General features: G+C 46.9%; 9 non-coding genes and 3 pseudogenes across 9 annotated transcripts; 9 read left to right on the forward strand and 3 right to left on the reverse strand.

The window, feature by feature from the left end:
• Nucleotides 1-3,400: 3,400 nt before the first annotated feature.
• On the forward strand, nucleotides 3,401-3,564 carry LOC134990048 (U1 spliceosomal RNA). The gene has a single exon (XR_010194972.1). It is a non-coding gene; the product is annotated as a U1 spliceosomal RNA (small nuclear RNA).
• A 152-nt stretch (nucleotides 3,565-3,716) lies between these two features.
• On the forward strand, nucleotides 3,717-3,858 carry LOC134989988 (U1 spliceosomal RNA; annotated as a pseudogene).
• A 692-nt stretch (nucleotides 3,859-4,550) lies between these two features.
• Nucleotides 4,551-4,714, forward strand: LOC134990041 (U1 spliceosomal RNA). The gene has a single exon (XR_010194965.1). It is a non-coding gene; the product is annotated as a U1 spliceosomal RNA (small nuclear RNA).
• Nucleotides 4,715-4,865: 151 nt separating this feature from the next.
• Nucleotides 4,866-5,007, forward strand: LOC134989981 (U1 spliceosomal RNA; annotated as a pseudogene).
• A 692-nt stretch (nucleotides 5,008-5,699) lies between these two features.
• Nucleotides 5,700-5,863, forward strand: LOC134990059 (U1 spliceosomal RNA). The gene has a single exon (XR_010194983.1). It is a non-coding gene; the product is annotated as a U1 spliceosomal RNA (small nuclear RNA).
• Nucleotides 5,864-9,167: 3,304 nt separating this feature from the next.
• On the reverse strand, nucleotides 9,168-9,330 carry LOC134989997 (U1 spliceosomal RNA). Its single transcript, XR_010194927.1, has one exon. It is a non-coding gene; the product is annotated as a U1 spliceosomal RNA (small nuclear RNA).
• A 152-nt stretch (nucleotides 9,331-9,482) lies between these two features.
• Nucleotides 9,483-9,646, reverse strand: LOC134990083 (U1 spliceosomal RNA). Its single transcript, XR_010195006.1, has one exon. It is a non-coding gene; the product is annotated as a U1 spliceosomal RNA (small nuclear RNA).
• A 674-nt stretch (nucleotides 9,647-10,320) lies between these two features.
• LOC134990013 (U1 spliceosomal RNA) lies at nucleotides 10,321-10,476 on the reverse strand. The gene has a single exon (XR_010194938.1). It is a non-coding gene; the product is annotated as a U1 spliceosomal RNA (small nuclear RNA).
• A 2,361-nt stretch (nucleotides 10,477-12,837) lies between these two features.
• Nucleotides 12,838-13,001, forward strand: LOC134990070 (U1 spliceosomal RNA). The gene has a single exon (XR_010194994.1). It is a non-coding gene; the product is annotated as a U1 spliceosomal RNA (small nuclear RNA).
• A 152-nt stretch (nucleotides 13,002-13,153) lies between these two features.
• On the forward strand, nucleotides 13,154-13,288 carry LOC134990004 (U1 spliceosomal RNA; annotated as a pseudogene).
• Nucleotides 13,289-13,990: 702 nt separating this feature from the next.
• Nucleotides 13,991-14,154, forward strand: LOC134990053 (U1 spliceosomal RNA). Its single transcript, XR_010194977.1, has one exon. It is a non-coding gene; the product is annotated as a U1 spliceosomal RNA (small nuclear RNA).
• A 152-nt stretch (nucleotides 14,155-14,306) lies between these two features.
• LOC134989993 (U1 spliceosomal RNA) lies at nucleotides 14,307-14,469 on the forward strand. Its single transcript, XR_010194923.1, has one exon. It is a non-coding gene; the product is annotated as a U1 spliceosomal RNA (small nuclear RNA).
• The last annotated feature ends 176 nt before the right edge of the window (nucleotides 14,470-14,645 follow it).

Consider the following 14,645-nt stretch of genomic DNA (forward strand, 5'->3'; position numbering starts at 1 on the left):
CTGCAGGGGCTTAGATTGAAAATAAAAAAATTGATAGGGTATAAGGTAGAGAGGAGCGGGTTCGGTTCTCCGAGAACCGAATTCCCCACGAACTCCACGTGGTTTACACTGGTCCGAGGCAGGCTCGGTTGTTCCCGCCTGACTCGGAAAACCTGAACAAGGGAAAATGTCATCATCCCGCTGTCGGATTCTCGCGAGATTCGGATTCCATATAAAGAGCTGCGCGTTGCTGCCATTTTTACTCGTGCATTGAAGAGAGAGCGGAGAGGACGTGGCTATGTTCTCTCAGTGGAAATCTCAATATCAGTGCTCAGTATCAGTGGTTACTTATTGCTGCTCAGTAATACTAGTAGTGTGTCTCTCCTGCTCAGTGTCAGTTCTCAGTAGTATCCTCATCAGTGCTCAGTATCACTGTTCATTGTCTTGTGCTGCATTGTGTTGCTCAGCATAATACAGTACATTACTAATAGTCCAGTGCTGCATCTTGCTGCTCAGTGTCAGTTCTAGTATCCTCATCAGTGCTCACTATCACTGCTCATTGCATTGTGGTGTTCTGTATACTACAATAACATAGTAATATAGTAACATAGTTTTTGAGGTTGAATAGAGGCAAATTGCCCATCGTGTTCAACCTGTTTTAAGTTGTGATGATTCTACATACTTGCTGAATAATGTTTTATGACTAGTTAGCTACTATAACTCATGTTACCCCCGGATTAACCATGTTGATATTTTAAGTATTATAACCTTGGATAGCTTTTTCATTCAGAAATGTATCCATTCCTTTTTTAAATCCAATTACAGAGTCCGCCATTACCACCTTCCCTGGCAGGGAATTCCACATCCTGATTGCCCTAACAGTGAAGAAACCTTTCCTCCATTGCGTTCTGAACTTTCCTCCAGTCGCAGCGAGTGACCACGTGTTCTTTTAATAAATAATTCCTCTGATAACTCTTTGTTATGTATCTTTACATATTTGAAGATATTAATAATATCTCCTCTTAGGCACCTCTTTTCTAGTGTATAAATATTCAGCCTAGTAAGTCTTTCCTTATAGTCCAGTACTTTAAGGCCTTTAATCAATTTAGTCTTCAGGATCTCTGACACTTCCATGAGCAGCAGAGTAGTGCAATGGAAGCATGCTGGGCCCATAACCCAGAGGTCGATTGATCGAAACTATCCTCTGCTATGTGCATTTTTTTTTTTATAATTAAAGTAATCAAAAACTGGGATTGATATTTTGGCACTTTTATTTTTACTTAAAGTACAATAACTTTTATCATTTTAATTTGTTTTAATAGTATATTGACAGCATTGTTTTCTTTAAAAAATCCACTTAATTTTCTTTACCCTATTACTGAAATGGTAATTGACAAAAACAAACTACATTGTCACCAGAAGAGCAATGCAAAATGTACAAGTGATATATGAAAATCATCTTCCATCTTGAATTTCAATGATGCATTGGGACAACAATTTGTGAGAAACATCTTCACCCATAAAGAAAGATTTTCTTAATTCCTTACCTGTGTGCTGATTAGATATCACCTTGTTTTCACATTAAACAGACTTCCCCATGAGGAAGCAGCAAGGATGCAGTGACGTTTCCTGGTGTCAACCTGTATTATTTCAGTAGACATTGAAATGAGGATGCATCTTTGATGCCTTTCCAATGAAGCAAGTTTAATTCAGTAATAGGTGAAAAACCATTCCTACAAAGGTGTTAATCAGAGACTTGGCTTTGTGGACACTTTTCAGAGAGCAAATTTGTTAGCATAAACATAAAATCAGAAAATGAAGAGCTGTTTAATCACTCAATTGGACTTTTCTGCCAGCATAATTTTTTTTCTCTGCAACTCACTGCTAAATTGTGCTTCCTAGCTGTTTTTTTATAAAATCACTTAATCAAATCTAACTCTGATTACATCAGAGAAGGCCAGGTACCCTACACCATAAGGGGTTTTTTTGAAATTTTGACTTGTCTACTTAAAGATCACCAAAATCTGATTACAAGGTCAATTACATCCCTGGGTGGGATTGAACCACCAACCTTTTGGTTAATAGCCAAACATGCTAACCGATTGCGCCACAGAGACACCTTGCGAAAGTCAATACTGACAAAGGCTAATAAGCATTCATCTAGAACGTTTCCTAGAAAAACTTTAAAAAGTCAATAATCTGGAGAATTTTTGTAAGAAACACATTGGTACTTTCCCATGATGAGTGAGTGCTTCAGGATTTCTTGCACTTACATGGGCTATTAACCAAAAGGTTGGTGGTTCAATCCCACCCAGGGATGTAATTGACCTTGTCATCAGATTTTGGTGATCTTTAAGTAGACAAGTCAAAATTTCAAACCCCCTCTTATGGTGTAGGGTACCTGGCCTTCTCTGACGTAATCAGAGTTAGATTTAATTAAGTGATTTTATAAAAAACAGCTAGGAAGCACAATTTAGCAGTGGGTTGCAGAGAAAAAAATAACATTTTAAACCTACCGGTAATTTTTTTTTCTCGTAGTCCGTAGAGGATGATGGGGACTCCGTAAGGACCATGGGGGATAGACGGGCTCCGCAGCAGACATGGGCACTTTAAGAAAGACTTTAGATCTGGGTGTGCACTGGCTCCTCCCTCTATGCCCCTCCTCCATACCTCAGTTAGAGAAACTGTGCCCAGAGGAGACGGACAGTACGAGGAAAGGATTTTTGTTAATCCAAGGTCAAGATTCATACCAGCCACACCAATCACACCGTATAACTTGTGATATACTACCCAGTTAACAGTATGAAAACAACATAGCATCAGTCCAAGACCGATGAAAACTAACATATAACCCTTATGTAAGCAATAACTATATACAAGTCTTGCAGAAGTAGACCGCACTTGGGACGGGCACCCAGCATCCTCTACGGACTACGAGAAAAAGATTTACCGGTAGGTTTAAAATCTTATTTTCTCTTACGTCCTAGAGGATGCTGGGGACTCCGTAAGGACCATGGGGATTATACCAAAGCTCCCAAACGGGCAGGAGAGTGCGGATGACTTTGCAGCACCGATTGAGCAAACAGGAGGTCCTCCTCAGCCAGGGTATCAAACTTATAGAACTTTGCAAAGGTGTTTGAACCAACTTTGACCCACTGCTTGGATGACATCACCATATGCAAATCCATCTGCGGCAGGCCTTCCCCCAGGAATGCTTGCACTAGTTGTTGCATTTGGTTTGTTGTTTGGGGGTGCTTCAGTATTAGGCAGCCTTCTGCCCTCCCATGTTCATCTGAAAATATGTGTTCTCCCTGCAGTTGTTGTCCCCAGATGAGAGTTCCCTTGTGCTGCCTCAGTTGAATCTCCTTTACTTGACAGAGATGTGCCTGAGCAGCGGCCCTCCCCAGCCCTATCCCAAATCATACTTATTTTGCATAGGAGATACCATGGTCATGAAGATTGTTCTCCCAGGGTTAGGTTAATTCATTGCATTCTGGGTATGCTGACCCCTGTGATTTCCCCAAATGTGGGAAACTCAACTGCATTATTTGTGGTAGTGGGGGACTGTGTTTGTGCTTTCCTCTGGTCAGCTCTGGTAAAAGTCAGATTTCTTTGTCTCAGATCTTCCTCTAGCCTTGTTCTTCTTTCGAGAGTTCCCTTGTGCTGCCTCAGTTGGATCTCCTTCACTTGACAGGGGGGTGCCCGAGCAGCGACCCTCCCCAGCTCTAGCCCAACTCCTACTTATCTGCCAGGTGAGATACTATGATCATGAAGATGCTTCTCCCAGGGCAAGGCTCACCCATTGCACTCTGGGTGTGCTGCCCCTGCGATTTCCCCAAATGTGGGAAACTTGACTGCATAATTTGTGTTTCCCCTGGTCGGCTCTCATATAATTCAGATCTCTTTGTCTCAGGTCTCTCTCCAGCCTAGTTTGCTGTCTGTTTCCACTTCTTTTTTCTTGAGCCCCTCCCTTCTATTACCTTGTGCACTATCCTGACTTCTCCCGTCTGCTTACTTTGTGCCTTCCAACGCACAATACAAACTACAGGTAGTGCTGCAGGGCCCACACCCTTTTACTTGCTTTACAGAGCAGCTCTGGAGCTGTTACAGTGCCCAGCTGCTGCAAGAAATCAGCTTGAATGCTTCAGGGGCTGGGGCATAGCCAACATGAGCCCCACACCGAAGGAGGGTGGAGGTGTTTAATGCGAACTAGGGGTCATCCAAGCGCCGCAAAAGGCCGCCATGCCCTGCACACCCCTTTATTCTTTTCATATGCAGACGAGGGTTGAAGCCAACTTTGACCCACTGCTTGGATGACATCACCATATTCAAATCCATCTGCTGCAGGCCTTCCCCCAGGAATGCTTGCACTAGTTGTTGCATTTGGTTTGTTGTTTGGGGGTGCTTCAGTATTAGGCAGCCTTCTGCCCTCCCATGTTCATCTGAAAATATGTGTTCTCCCTGCAGTTGTTGTCCCCAGATGAGAGTTCCCTTGTGCTGCCTCAGTTGAATCTCCTTTACTTGACAGAGATGTGCCTGAGCAGCGGCCCTCCCCAGCCCTATCCCAAATCATACTTATTTTGCATAGGAGATACCATGGTCATGAAGATTGTTCTCCCAGGGTTAGGTTCATTCATTGCATTCTGGGTATGCTGACCCCTGTGATTTCCCCAAATGTGGGAAACTCAACTGCATTATTTGTGGTAGTGGGGGACTGTGTTTGTGCTTTCCTCTGGTCAGCTCTGGTAAAAGTCAGATTTCTTTGTCTCAGATCTTCCTCTAGCCTTGTTCTTCTTTCGAGAGTTCCCTTGTGCTGCCTCAGTTGGATCTCCTTCACTTGACAGGGGGTGCCCGAGCAGCGACCCTCCCCAGCTCTAGCCCAACTCCTACTTACCTGCCAGGTGAGATACTATGATCATGAAGATGCTTCTCCCAGGGCAAGGCTCACCCATTGCACTCTGGGTGTGCTGCCCCTGCGATTTCCCCAAATGTGGGAAACTTGACTGCATAATTTGTGTTTCCCCTGGTCGGCTCTCATATAATTCAGATCTCTTTGTCTCAGGTCTCTCTCCAGCCTAGTTTGCTGTCTGTTTCCACTTCTTTTTTCTTGAGCCCCTCCCTTCTATACCCTTGTGCACTATCCTGACTTCTCCCATCTGCTTACTTTGTGCCTTCCAACGCACAATGCAAACTACAGGTAGTGCTGCAGGGCCCACACCCTTTTACTTGCTTTACAGAGCAGCTCTGGAGCTGTTACAGTGCCCAGCTGCTGCAAGAAATCAGCTTGAATGCTTCAGGGGCTGGGGCATAGCCAACATGAGCCCCACACCGAAGGAGGGTGGAGGTGTTTAATGCGAACTAGGGGTCATCCAAGCGCCGCAAAAGGCCGCCATGCCCTGCACACCCCTTTTTTCTTTTCATATGCAGACGAGGGTTGAAGCCAACTTTGACCCACTGCTTGGATGACATCACCATAAGCAAATCCATCTGCTGCAGGCCTTCCCCCAGGAATGCTTGCACTAGTAGTTGCATTTGGTTCGTTGTTTGGGGGTGCTTCAGTTTTAGGCAGCCTTCTGCCCTCCCATGTTCATCTGAAAATATGTGTTCTCCCTGCAGTTGTTGTCCCCAGATGAGAGTTCCCTTGTGCTGCCTCAGTTGAATCTCCTTTACTTGACAGAGATGTGCCTGAGCAGCGGCCCTCCCCAGCCCTATCCCAAATCATACTTATTTTGCATAGGAGATACCTTGGTCATGAAGATTGTTCTCCCAGGGTGAGGTTCATTCATTGCATTCTGGGTATGCTGACCCCTGTGATTTCCCCAAATGTGGGAAACTCGACTGCATTATTTGTGGTAGTGGGGGACTGTGTTTGTGCTTTCCTCTGGTCAGCTCTGGTAAAAGTCAGATTTCTTTGTCTCAGATCTTCCTCTAGCCTTGTTCTTCTTTCGAGAGTTCCCTTGTGCTGCCTCAGTTGGATCTCCTTCACTTGACAGGGGGTGCCCAAGCAGCAATCCTCCACAGCTCTAGCCCAACTCCTACTTACCTGCCAGGTGAGATACTATGATCTTCACTGTTAGGGCAATCAGGATGTGGAATTCCCTGCCAGGGAAGGTGGTAATGGCGGACTCTGTAATTGGATTTAAAAAAGGAATGGATACATTTCTGAATGAAAAAGCTATCCAAGGTTATAATACTTAAAATATCAACATGGTTAATCCGGGGGTAACATGAGTTGTAGTAGTTAACTAGTCATAAAACATTATTCAGCAAGTATGTAGAATCATCACAACTTAAAACAGGTTGAACACGATGGGCAATTTGCCTCTTTTCAACCTCAAAAACTATATTACTATATGTTACTATATTACTATGTTACTGTAGTATACAGAACACCACAATGTAATGAGCAGTGATAGTGAGCACTGATGAGGATACTAGAACTGACACTGAGCAGCAAGATGCAGCACTGGACTATTAGTAATGTACTGTAGTATGCTGAGCACCACAATGCAGCACAAGACAATGAGCAGTGATACTGAGCACTGATGAGGATACTACTGAGAACTGACACTGAGCAGGAGAGACACACTACTAGTATTACTGAGCAGCAATAAGTAACCACTGATACTGAGCACTGATATTGAGATTTCCATTGAGAGAACATAGCCACGTCCTCTCCGCTCCCTCTTCAATGCACGAGTAAAAATGGCGGCAACGCGCAGCTCTTTATATGAAATCCGAATCTCGCGAGAATCCGACAGCGGGATGATGACATTTTCCCTTGTTCAGGTTTTCCGAGTCAGGCGGGAACAACCGAGCCTGCCTCGGACCAGTGTAAACCACGTGGAGTTCGTGGGGAATTCGGTTCTCGGAGAACCGAACCCGCTCCTCTCTACCTTATACCCATATATTTTTTTATTTTCAATCTAAGCCCCTGCAGTTTTCTGTAAGCATCTGCTTCGCTATGATGATCAACAAGTCACAAGGGCAAACACTCAGGGCTTGAGGCGTAGATCTTAGGACCAGCTGCTACAAGCATGGCAGAGGTGTCACTATCACTGGTGACACCCAGAGAGGTGGCGAAGGAGATTGTAATGCAGTGCGCGCAGATAAGCAGCGCAATGGTAAAAAGGAGGCATGGTTTCATAGGTAGGGGCGTGGCCTGGTGGCCTGAATCTACATTTTGTTGCTCCGGGTGTCCCGGGGGTTGGGGGCTGCACCCGGGGACTAGTGTGTGAGCGGTGCTGGCTCCTGCACAGTGACAGGACATGGCCACCCAGCATGACGCCTCCCTTCTTGACCAATCTGTAATTGCAGTCGCACTGCAGTTCAGCGTGATCATAAAAAATGGTGTAGCCTCCTGCTGGTGCAGACTGTATGTGCGCGCAGGAAGCCGCCACCATTTTTGTGATCACAGCGGCTGAATGTGATGTCATACAGCCGCTGTGACCACGCCTCCTGTGTCTCCTCCGTTGCAGACCCCATTTTGAAGCCTTGCCCCCGCACCGCTCCATCCCTGACTTGGAAATGGAGTGTTGCTGACCCCCCTCTCCCCCCCTGCCCCGATTGACAGGCAGAGGCGATCGCATTCTCTGCGGGGTGCCGCAGAAAATGCAGGCACATGCGTATGCTCTTAGCAATTTTTGCAGTTGGATCGCTTACTGTGATTGCAATCCAACCTGAATCAGGCCCTATTACCTATCACAATGCGCTGCGGGCAGTACAAAATTGGTTTAATATGGGAGAAAAAAACCCAGACCTGTGCTCCTTAACTGTACCTGGTGGCTCGTGGAGCGGCTGCCCAGTAATCAGTGTCCACGCCAGTGCGCACACGGTCCACCCCCTACGGCCACGCTCCCCTTCATCAGCGGCCTCGTGATCCGGAAGGGCGGTGCGTGTGTGACTGACCTTAGGAAGAAACCGGAGCCTCCGCTGCAGTGACCCAGCAACCAGGGCACGGGAGTATACAGCGCCGCTGGGAGTGATGAAGCTGCAGTAAAGATGTCTATTAGACCTAGCCTGCTGCAGCCCTTGTAGATTCTCATAAAAAAAGTTCTTATTTTCTTGTCAAAATTAATAGCTAAGAATAGGCTGCCTGAGGCAGGCCCCTGTTAAGTGGCCTGCTACTGAAGGCACCAACTACAAACTGAGCTCCCTGTTCATGGAAGCGGGGTTATAGAGGAGAATGCGCTGAGCATCTTGGGAACAGTCAAAAGCTTTGAGCCGGTTGGTGCCTCAGATCAAGATCCTACTCTACACCCCAATGTGAATCCTTGTGGAGTCCAGTGTACCCCACAGAAGAAATTAATGTGTCACACCCATTGGCAGCAACCTTAGAATAGCTGCTGACGGGCACAATTGAGAAAGGAAGGGGGGGGGAACATTTGAATCCAGCACATAGATGCAATTCAAATATGTAATTTGAACCTTCCTATTTTAAAATATAATGGATGAACTTCACCCTGTGATAACAATCTTCATGATATAGAGATCTCATATGCAAAATAAGTATGAGTTGGGATAGGGCTGGGGAGGGTGGCTGCTCGGGCAAGCCCCTCCCCCGTCAAGTTAAGGAGATTCAACTGAGGAAGCACAAGGGAACTCTCGTCTGGGGACAACAACTGCAGGGAGACCACATTTTTTCAGATGAACATGGGAGGGCGGAAGGCTGCCTAATACTGAAGCACCATCAAATATCAAACCATATGCAATAACTAGTACAAGCATTCCTGGGGGAAGGTCTGCAGGAGACGAATTTGCATACGGTGATGTCATCCAAGCAGTGGGCCAAAGTTGGCTGGAACCCTCATCTGCATATGAAAAGAGAAAAGGGTTATGCAGGGCATGGCGGCCTATTGCGGCGCTTGGATGACCCCTAGTTCGCATTAAACACCTCCACCCTCCTTCGGTGTGGGGCTCATGTTGGCTATGCCCCAGCCCCTGAAGCATTCAAGCTGATTTCTTGCAGCAGCTGGGCACTGTAACAGCTCCAGAGCTGCTCTGTAAGGCAAATAAAAGGGTGTGGGCCCTGCAGCACTACCTGTAGTTCGCATTGTGCGTTGGAAGGCACAAAGTAAGCAGACGGGAGAAGTCAGGATAGTGCGCAAGGGCATAGAAGGGAGCGGCTCAAGAAAAGAGAAGTGGAAACAGACAGCAAACTAGGCTGGAGAGAGACCTGAGACAAAGAGATCTGAATTATACGAGAGCCGACCAGGGGAAACACAAATTATGCAGTCAAGTTTCCCATATTTGGGGAAATCGCAGGGGCAGCACACCCAGAGTGCAATGGTTGAGCCTTGCCCTGGGAGAAGCACCTTCAAGATCATAGTATCTCACCTGGCAGGTAAGTAGGAGTTGGGCTAGAGCTGGGGAGGGTCGCTGCTCGGGCACCCCCCTGTCAAGTGAAGGAGATCCAACTGAGGCAGCACAATGGAACTCTCGAAAGAAGAACAAGGCTAGAGGAAGATCTGAGACAAAGAAATCTGACTTTTACCAGAGCTGACCAGCGGAAAACACAAACACAGTCCCCAACTACCACAAATAATGCAGGCGAGTTTCCCACATTTGGGTAAATCACAGGGGTCAGCATACCCAGAATGCAATGAATGAACCTCACCCTGGGTGAACAATTTTCATGACCATGGTGTCTCCTATGCAAAATAAGTATGATTTGGGATAGGGCTGGGGAGGGCCGCTGCTCAGGCACATCTCTGTCAAGTAAAGGAGATTCAACTGAGGCAGCACAAGGGAACTCTCATATGGGGACAACAACTGCAGTGAGAACACATATTTTCAGATGAACATGGGAGGGCAGAAGGCTGCCTAATACTGAAGCACCCCCAAACAACAAACCAAATGCAACAACTAGTGCAAGCATTCCTGGGGGAAGGCCTGCAGCAGATGGATTTGCATATGGTGATGTTATCCAAGCAGTGGGTCAAAGTTGGCTTCAACCCTCATCTGCATATGAAAAGAGAAAAGGGGCGTGCAGGGCATGGCGGCCTTTTGCGGTGCTTGGATGACCCCTAGATCGCATTAAACACCCCCACCCTCCTTTGGTGTGGGGCTCATGTTGGCCATGCCCCATCCCATGAAGCATTCAAGCTGATTTCTTGCAGCAGCTGGGCACTGTAACAGCTCCAGAGCTGCTCTGTAAGGCAAGTAAAAGGGTGTGGGCCCTGCAGCACTACCTGTAGTTTGCATTGTGCATTGGAAGGCACAAAGTAAGCAGACGGGAGGAGAAGTCAGGATAGTCCACAAGGGTATAGAAGGGAGGGGCTCAAGAAAAAAGAAGTGGAAACAGAGAGCAAACTAGGCTGGAGAGAGACCTGAGACAAAGAGATCTGAATTATACGAGAGCCGACCAGAGGAAACACAAATTATGCAGTCAAGTGTCCCACATTTGGGGAAATCGTAGGAGCAGCACACCCAGTGTGCAATGGGTGAGCCTTGCCCTGGGAGAAGCACCTTCCTGATTATAGTATCTCACCTGGGTGTGCTGCCCCTGCGATTTCCCCAAATGTGGGAAACTTGACTGCATAATTTGTGTTTCCCCTGGTCGGCTCTCATATAATTCAGATCTCTTTGTCTCAGGTCTCTCTCCAGCCTAGTTTGCTGTCTGTTTCCACTTCTTTTTTCTTGAGCCCCTCCCTTCTATACCCTTGTGGACTATCCTGACTTCTCCTCCTGTCTGCTTACTTTGTGCCTTCCAATGCACAATGCAAACTACAGGTAGTGCTGCAGGGCCCACACCCTTTTACTTGCCTTACAGAGCAGCTCTGGAGCTGTTACAGTGCCAAGCTGCTGCAAGAAATCAGCTTGAATGCTTCAGGGGCTGGGGCATGGCCAACATGAGCCTCACACCGAAGGAGGGTGGGGGTGTTTAATGCGAACTAAGGGTCATCCAAGCGCCGCAAAAGGCCGCCATGCCCTGCATACCCCTTTTCTCTTTTCATATGCAGATGAGGGTTCCAGCCAACTTTGGCCCACTGCTTGGATGACATCACTATATGCATATCCGTCTTCTGCAGACCTTCCCCCAGGAATGCTTGTACTAGTTGTTGCATTTGGTTTGTTGTTTGGGGGTGCTTCAGTATTAGGCAGCCTTCTGCCCTCCCATGTTCATCTGAAAATATGTGTTCTCACTGCAGTTGTTGTCCCCAGATCAGAGTTCCCTTGTGCTGCCTCAGTTGAATCTCCTTTACTCTAAAACTTGTAAAACTTAGCAAAAGTGTTTACTAAATAGCTGCTCGGCAAAGTTGCAATGCCGAGACTCCCCGACCAGCTGCCCAGGATGAACCCACCTTTCTAGTAGAATGGGTCTTCACCTAATTCAGTAACGGCAATCCTGCCGTGGAATGAGCATGCTGAATCTTACCACAGATCCAGCGCATAATTGTCTACATGGAAGCAGGACACCCAATCCTGTTGGGAGCATACAGGACAAACAGAGCCTCTGTTTTCCTAATCTGAACCGTTCTGGTGACATAAATTTTCAAAGTTCTGACCACAGCCAGAGACTTTGACTCAACGAAGGTGTCAGTGGCCAAAGGCACCATGTGGAAAGATGAACCACCTTCGGCAGAAATAGTTGACGTGTCCTCAATTCTGCTCTATCTTCATGAAATATCAAATAAAGGCTCTTGTGATACTGCATGGTTTGTACTGTTTTCCATGTGCTCCCAGATCTTTCAAGCAAGAAGCATGGTCAAGAAAGTTCTGTTTGAAAAGAAACAACATTTACTGTCATTGTTATAGAATTTGGGAGAAAAAACAAGAAGAAATCTGCACTGTTGACGCACTGGACAGAATGAATGAATCATAAAATATAACCTTTATTAAGTATGTATTAAAATTGGATAAATATTAATATTATTATCCCAAACTGCAGTGAAACATAAAGGTTAAAATCACAGAACTAACATACATGTGCATAAGAAGAATAAAGAGATGTGAAAAAAAGGTTTAAAAAGCGTGTCCGTGTGTGATTATTTTTGAAGGCACAACCCTGGCGGGGTTGTTTATATAGATATATATGTTGCTAATAATCACTTTCTAGCGTAATGTTATTAAATAGCTGTTAGTATCTATGTCGTCAGGTACCACTGGGTCGTATCCTATATACTCCTGTGGGAAACTTGACTGCATAATTTGTGTTTCCCCTGGTCGGCTCTCGTATAATTCAGATCTCTTTGTCTCAGGTCTCTCTCCAGCCTAGTTTGCTGTCTGTTTCCACTTCTCTTTTCTTGAGCCGCTGCCTTCTATGCCCTTGTGCACTCTCCAGACTTCTCCTGTCTGCTTACTTTGTGCCTTCCAACGCACAATGCAAACTACAGGTAGTGCTGCAGGGCCCACACCCTTTTACTTGCCTTACAGAGCAGCTCTGGAGCTGTTACAGTGCCCAGCTGCAGCAAGAAATCAGCTTGAATGCTTCAGGGGCTGGGGCATAGCCAACATGAGCCCCACACCGACGGAGGGTGGAGGTGTTTAATGCAAACTAGGGGTCAGCCAAGCGCCGCAAAAGGCCGCCATGCCCTGCATGCCCCTTTTCTCTTTTCATATGCAGACGAGGGTTGAAGCCAACTTTGACCCACTGCTTGGATGACATCACCATATGCAAATCCATCTGCGGCAGGCCTTCCCCCAGGAATGCTTGCACTAGTTGTTGCATTTGGTTTGTTGTTTGGGGGTGCTTCAGTATTAGGCAGCCTTCTGCCCTCCCATGTTCATCTGAAAATATGTGTTCTCCCTGCAGTTGTTGTCCCCAGATGAGAGTTCCCTTGTGCTGCCTCAGTTGAATCTCCTTTACTTGACAGAGATGTGCCTGAGCAGCGGCCCTCCCCAGCCCTATCCCAAATCATACTTATTTTGCATAGGAGATACCATGGTCATGAAGATTGTTCTCCCAGGGTTAGGTTCATTCATTGCGTTCTGGGTATGCTGACCTCTGTGATTTCCCCAAATGTGGGAAACTCAACTGCATTATTTGTGGTAGTGGGGGACTGTGTTTGTGCTTTCCTCTGGTCAGCTCTGGTAAAAGTCAGATTTCTTTGTCTCAGATCTTCCTCTAGCCTTGTTCTTCTTTCAAGAGTTCCCTTGTGCTGCCTCAGTTGGATCTCCTTCACTTGACAGGGGGGTGCCCGAGCAGCGACCCTCCCCAGCTCTAGCCCAACTCCTACTTACCTGCCAGGTGAGATACTATGATCATGAAGTTGCTTCTCCCTGGGCAAGGCTCACCCATTGCACTCTGGGTGTGCTGCCCCTGCGATTTCCCCAAATATGGGAAACTTGATTGCATAATTTGTGTTTCCCCTAGTCGGCTCTCATATAATTCAGATCTCTTTGTCTCAGGTCTCTCTCCAGCCTAGTTTGCTGTCTGTTTCCACTTCTTTTTTCTTGAGCCCCTCCCTTCTATACCCTTGTGCACTATCCTGACTTCTCCTCCTGTCTGCTTACTTTGTGCCTTCCGATGCACAATGCAAACTACAGGTAGTGCTGCAGGGCCCACACCCTTTTACTTGCCTTACAGAGCAGCTCTGGAGCTGTTACAGTGCCAAGCTGCTGCAAGAAATCAGCTTGAATGCTTCAGGGGCTGGGGCATGGCCAACATGAGCCCCACACCGAAGTAGGGTGGGGGTGTTTAATGCGAACTAAGGGTCATCCAAGCGCCGCAAAAGGCCGCCATGCCCTGCATACCCCTTTTCTCTTTTCATATGCAGATGAGGGTTCCAGCCAACTTTGGCCCACTGCTTGGATGACATCACTGTATGCAAATCCGTCTTTTGCAGACCTTCCCCCAGGAATGCTTGTACTAGTTGTTGCATTTGGTTTGTTGTTTGGGGGTGCTTCAGTATTAGGCAGCCTTCTGCCCTCCCATGTTCATCTGAAAATATGTGTTCTCCCGGCAGTTGTTGTCCCCAGATGAGAGTTCCCTTGTGCTGCCTCAGTTGAATCTCCTTTACTCTACAGAGATGTGCCTGAGCAGCGGCCCTCCCCAGCCCTATCCCAAATCATACTTATTTTGCATAGGAGATACCATGGTCATAAAGATTGTTCTCCCAGGGTGAGGTTCATTCATTGCATTCTGGGTATGCTGACCCCTGTGATTTCCCCAAATGTGGGAAACTCAACTGCATTATTTGTGGTAGTGGGGGACTGTGTTTGTGTTTTCCTCTGGTCAGCTCTGGTAAAAGTCAGATTTCTTTGTCTCAGATCTTCCTCTAGCCTTGTTCTTCTTTCGAGAGTTCCATTGTGCTGCCTCAGTTTGATCTCCTTCACTTGACAGGGGGGTACCCGAGCAGCGACCCTCCCCAGCTCTAGCCCAACTCCTACATAACTGCCAGGTGAGATACTATGATCATGAAGGTGCTTCTCCCAGGGCAAGGCTCACCCATTGCACTCTGGGTGTGCTGCTCCTGCGATTTCCCCAAATGTGGGAAACTTGACTGCATAATTTGTGTTTCCCCTGGTCGGCTCTCGTATAATTCAGATCTCTTTGTCTCAGGTCTCTCTCCAGCCTAGTTTGCTGTCTGTTTCCACTTCTCTTTTCTTGAGCCGCTGCCTTCTATGCCCTTGTGCACTCTCCTGACTTCTCCTGTCTGCTTACTTTGTGCCTTCCAACGCACAATGCAAACTACAGGTAGTGCTGCAGGGCCCACACCCTTTTA

This window comes from Pseudophryne corroboree, unplaced genomic scaffold (genome assembly GCF_028390025.1).
Source record: "Pseudophryne corroboree isolate aPseCor3 unplaced genomic scaffold, aPseCor3.hap2 scaffold_1135, whole genome shotgun sequence".
NCBI lineage: Eukaryota > Metazoa > Chordata > Amphibia > Anura > Myobatrachidae > Pseudophryne > Pseudophryne corroboree.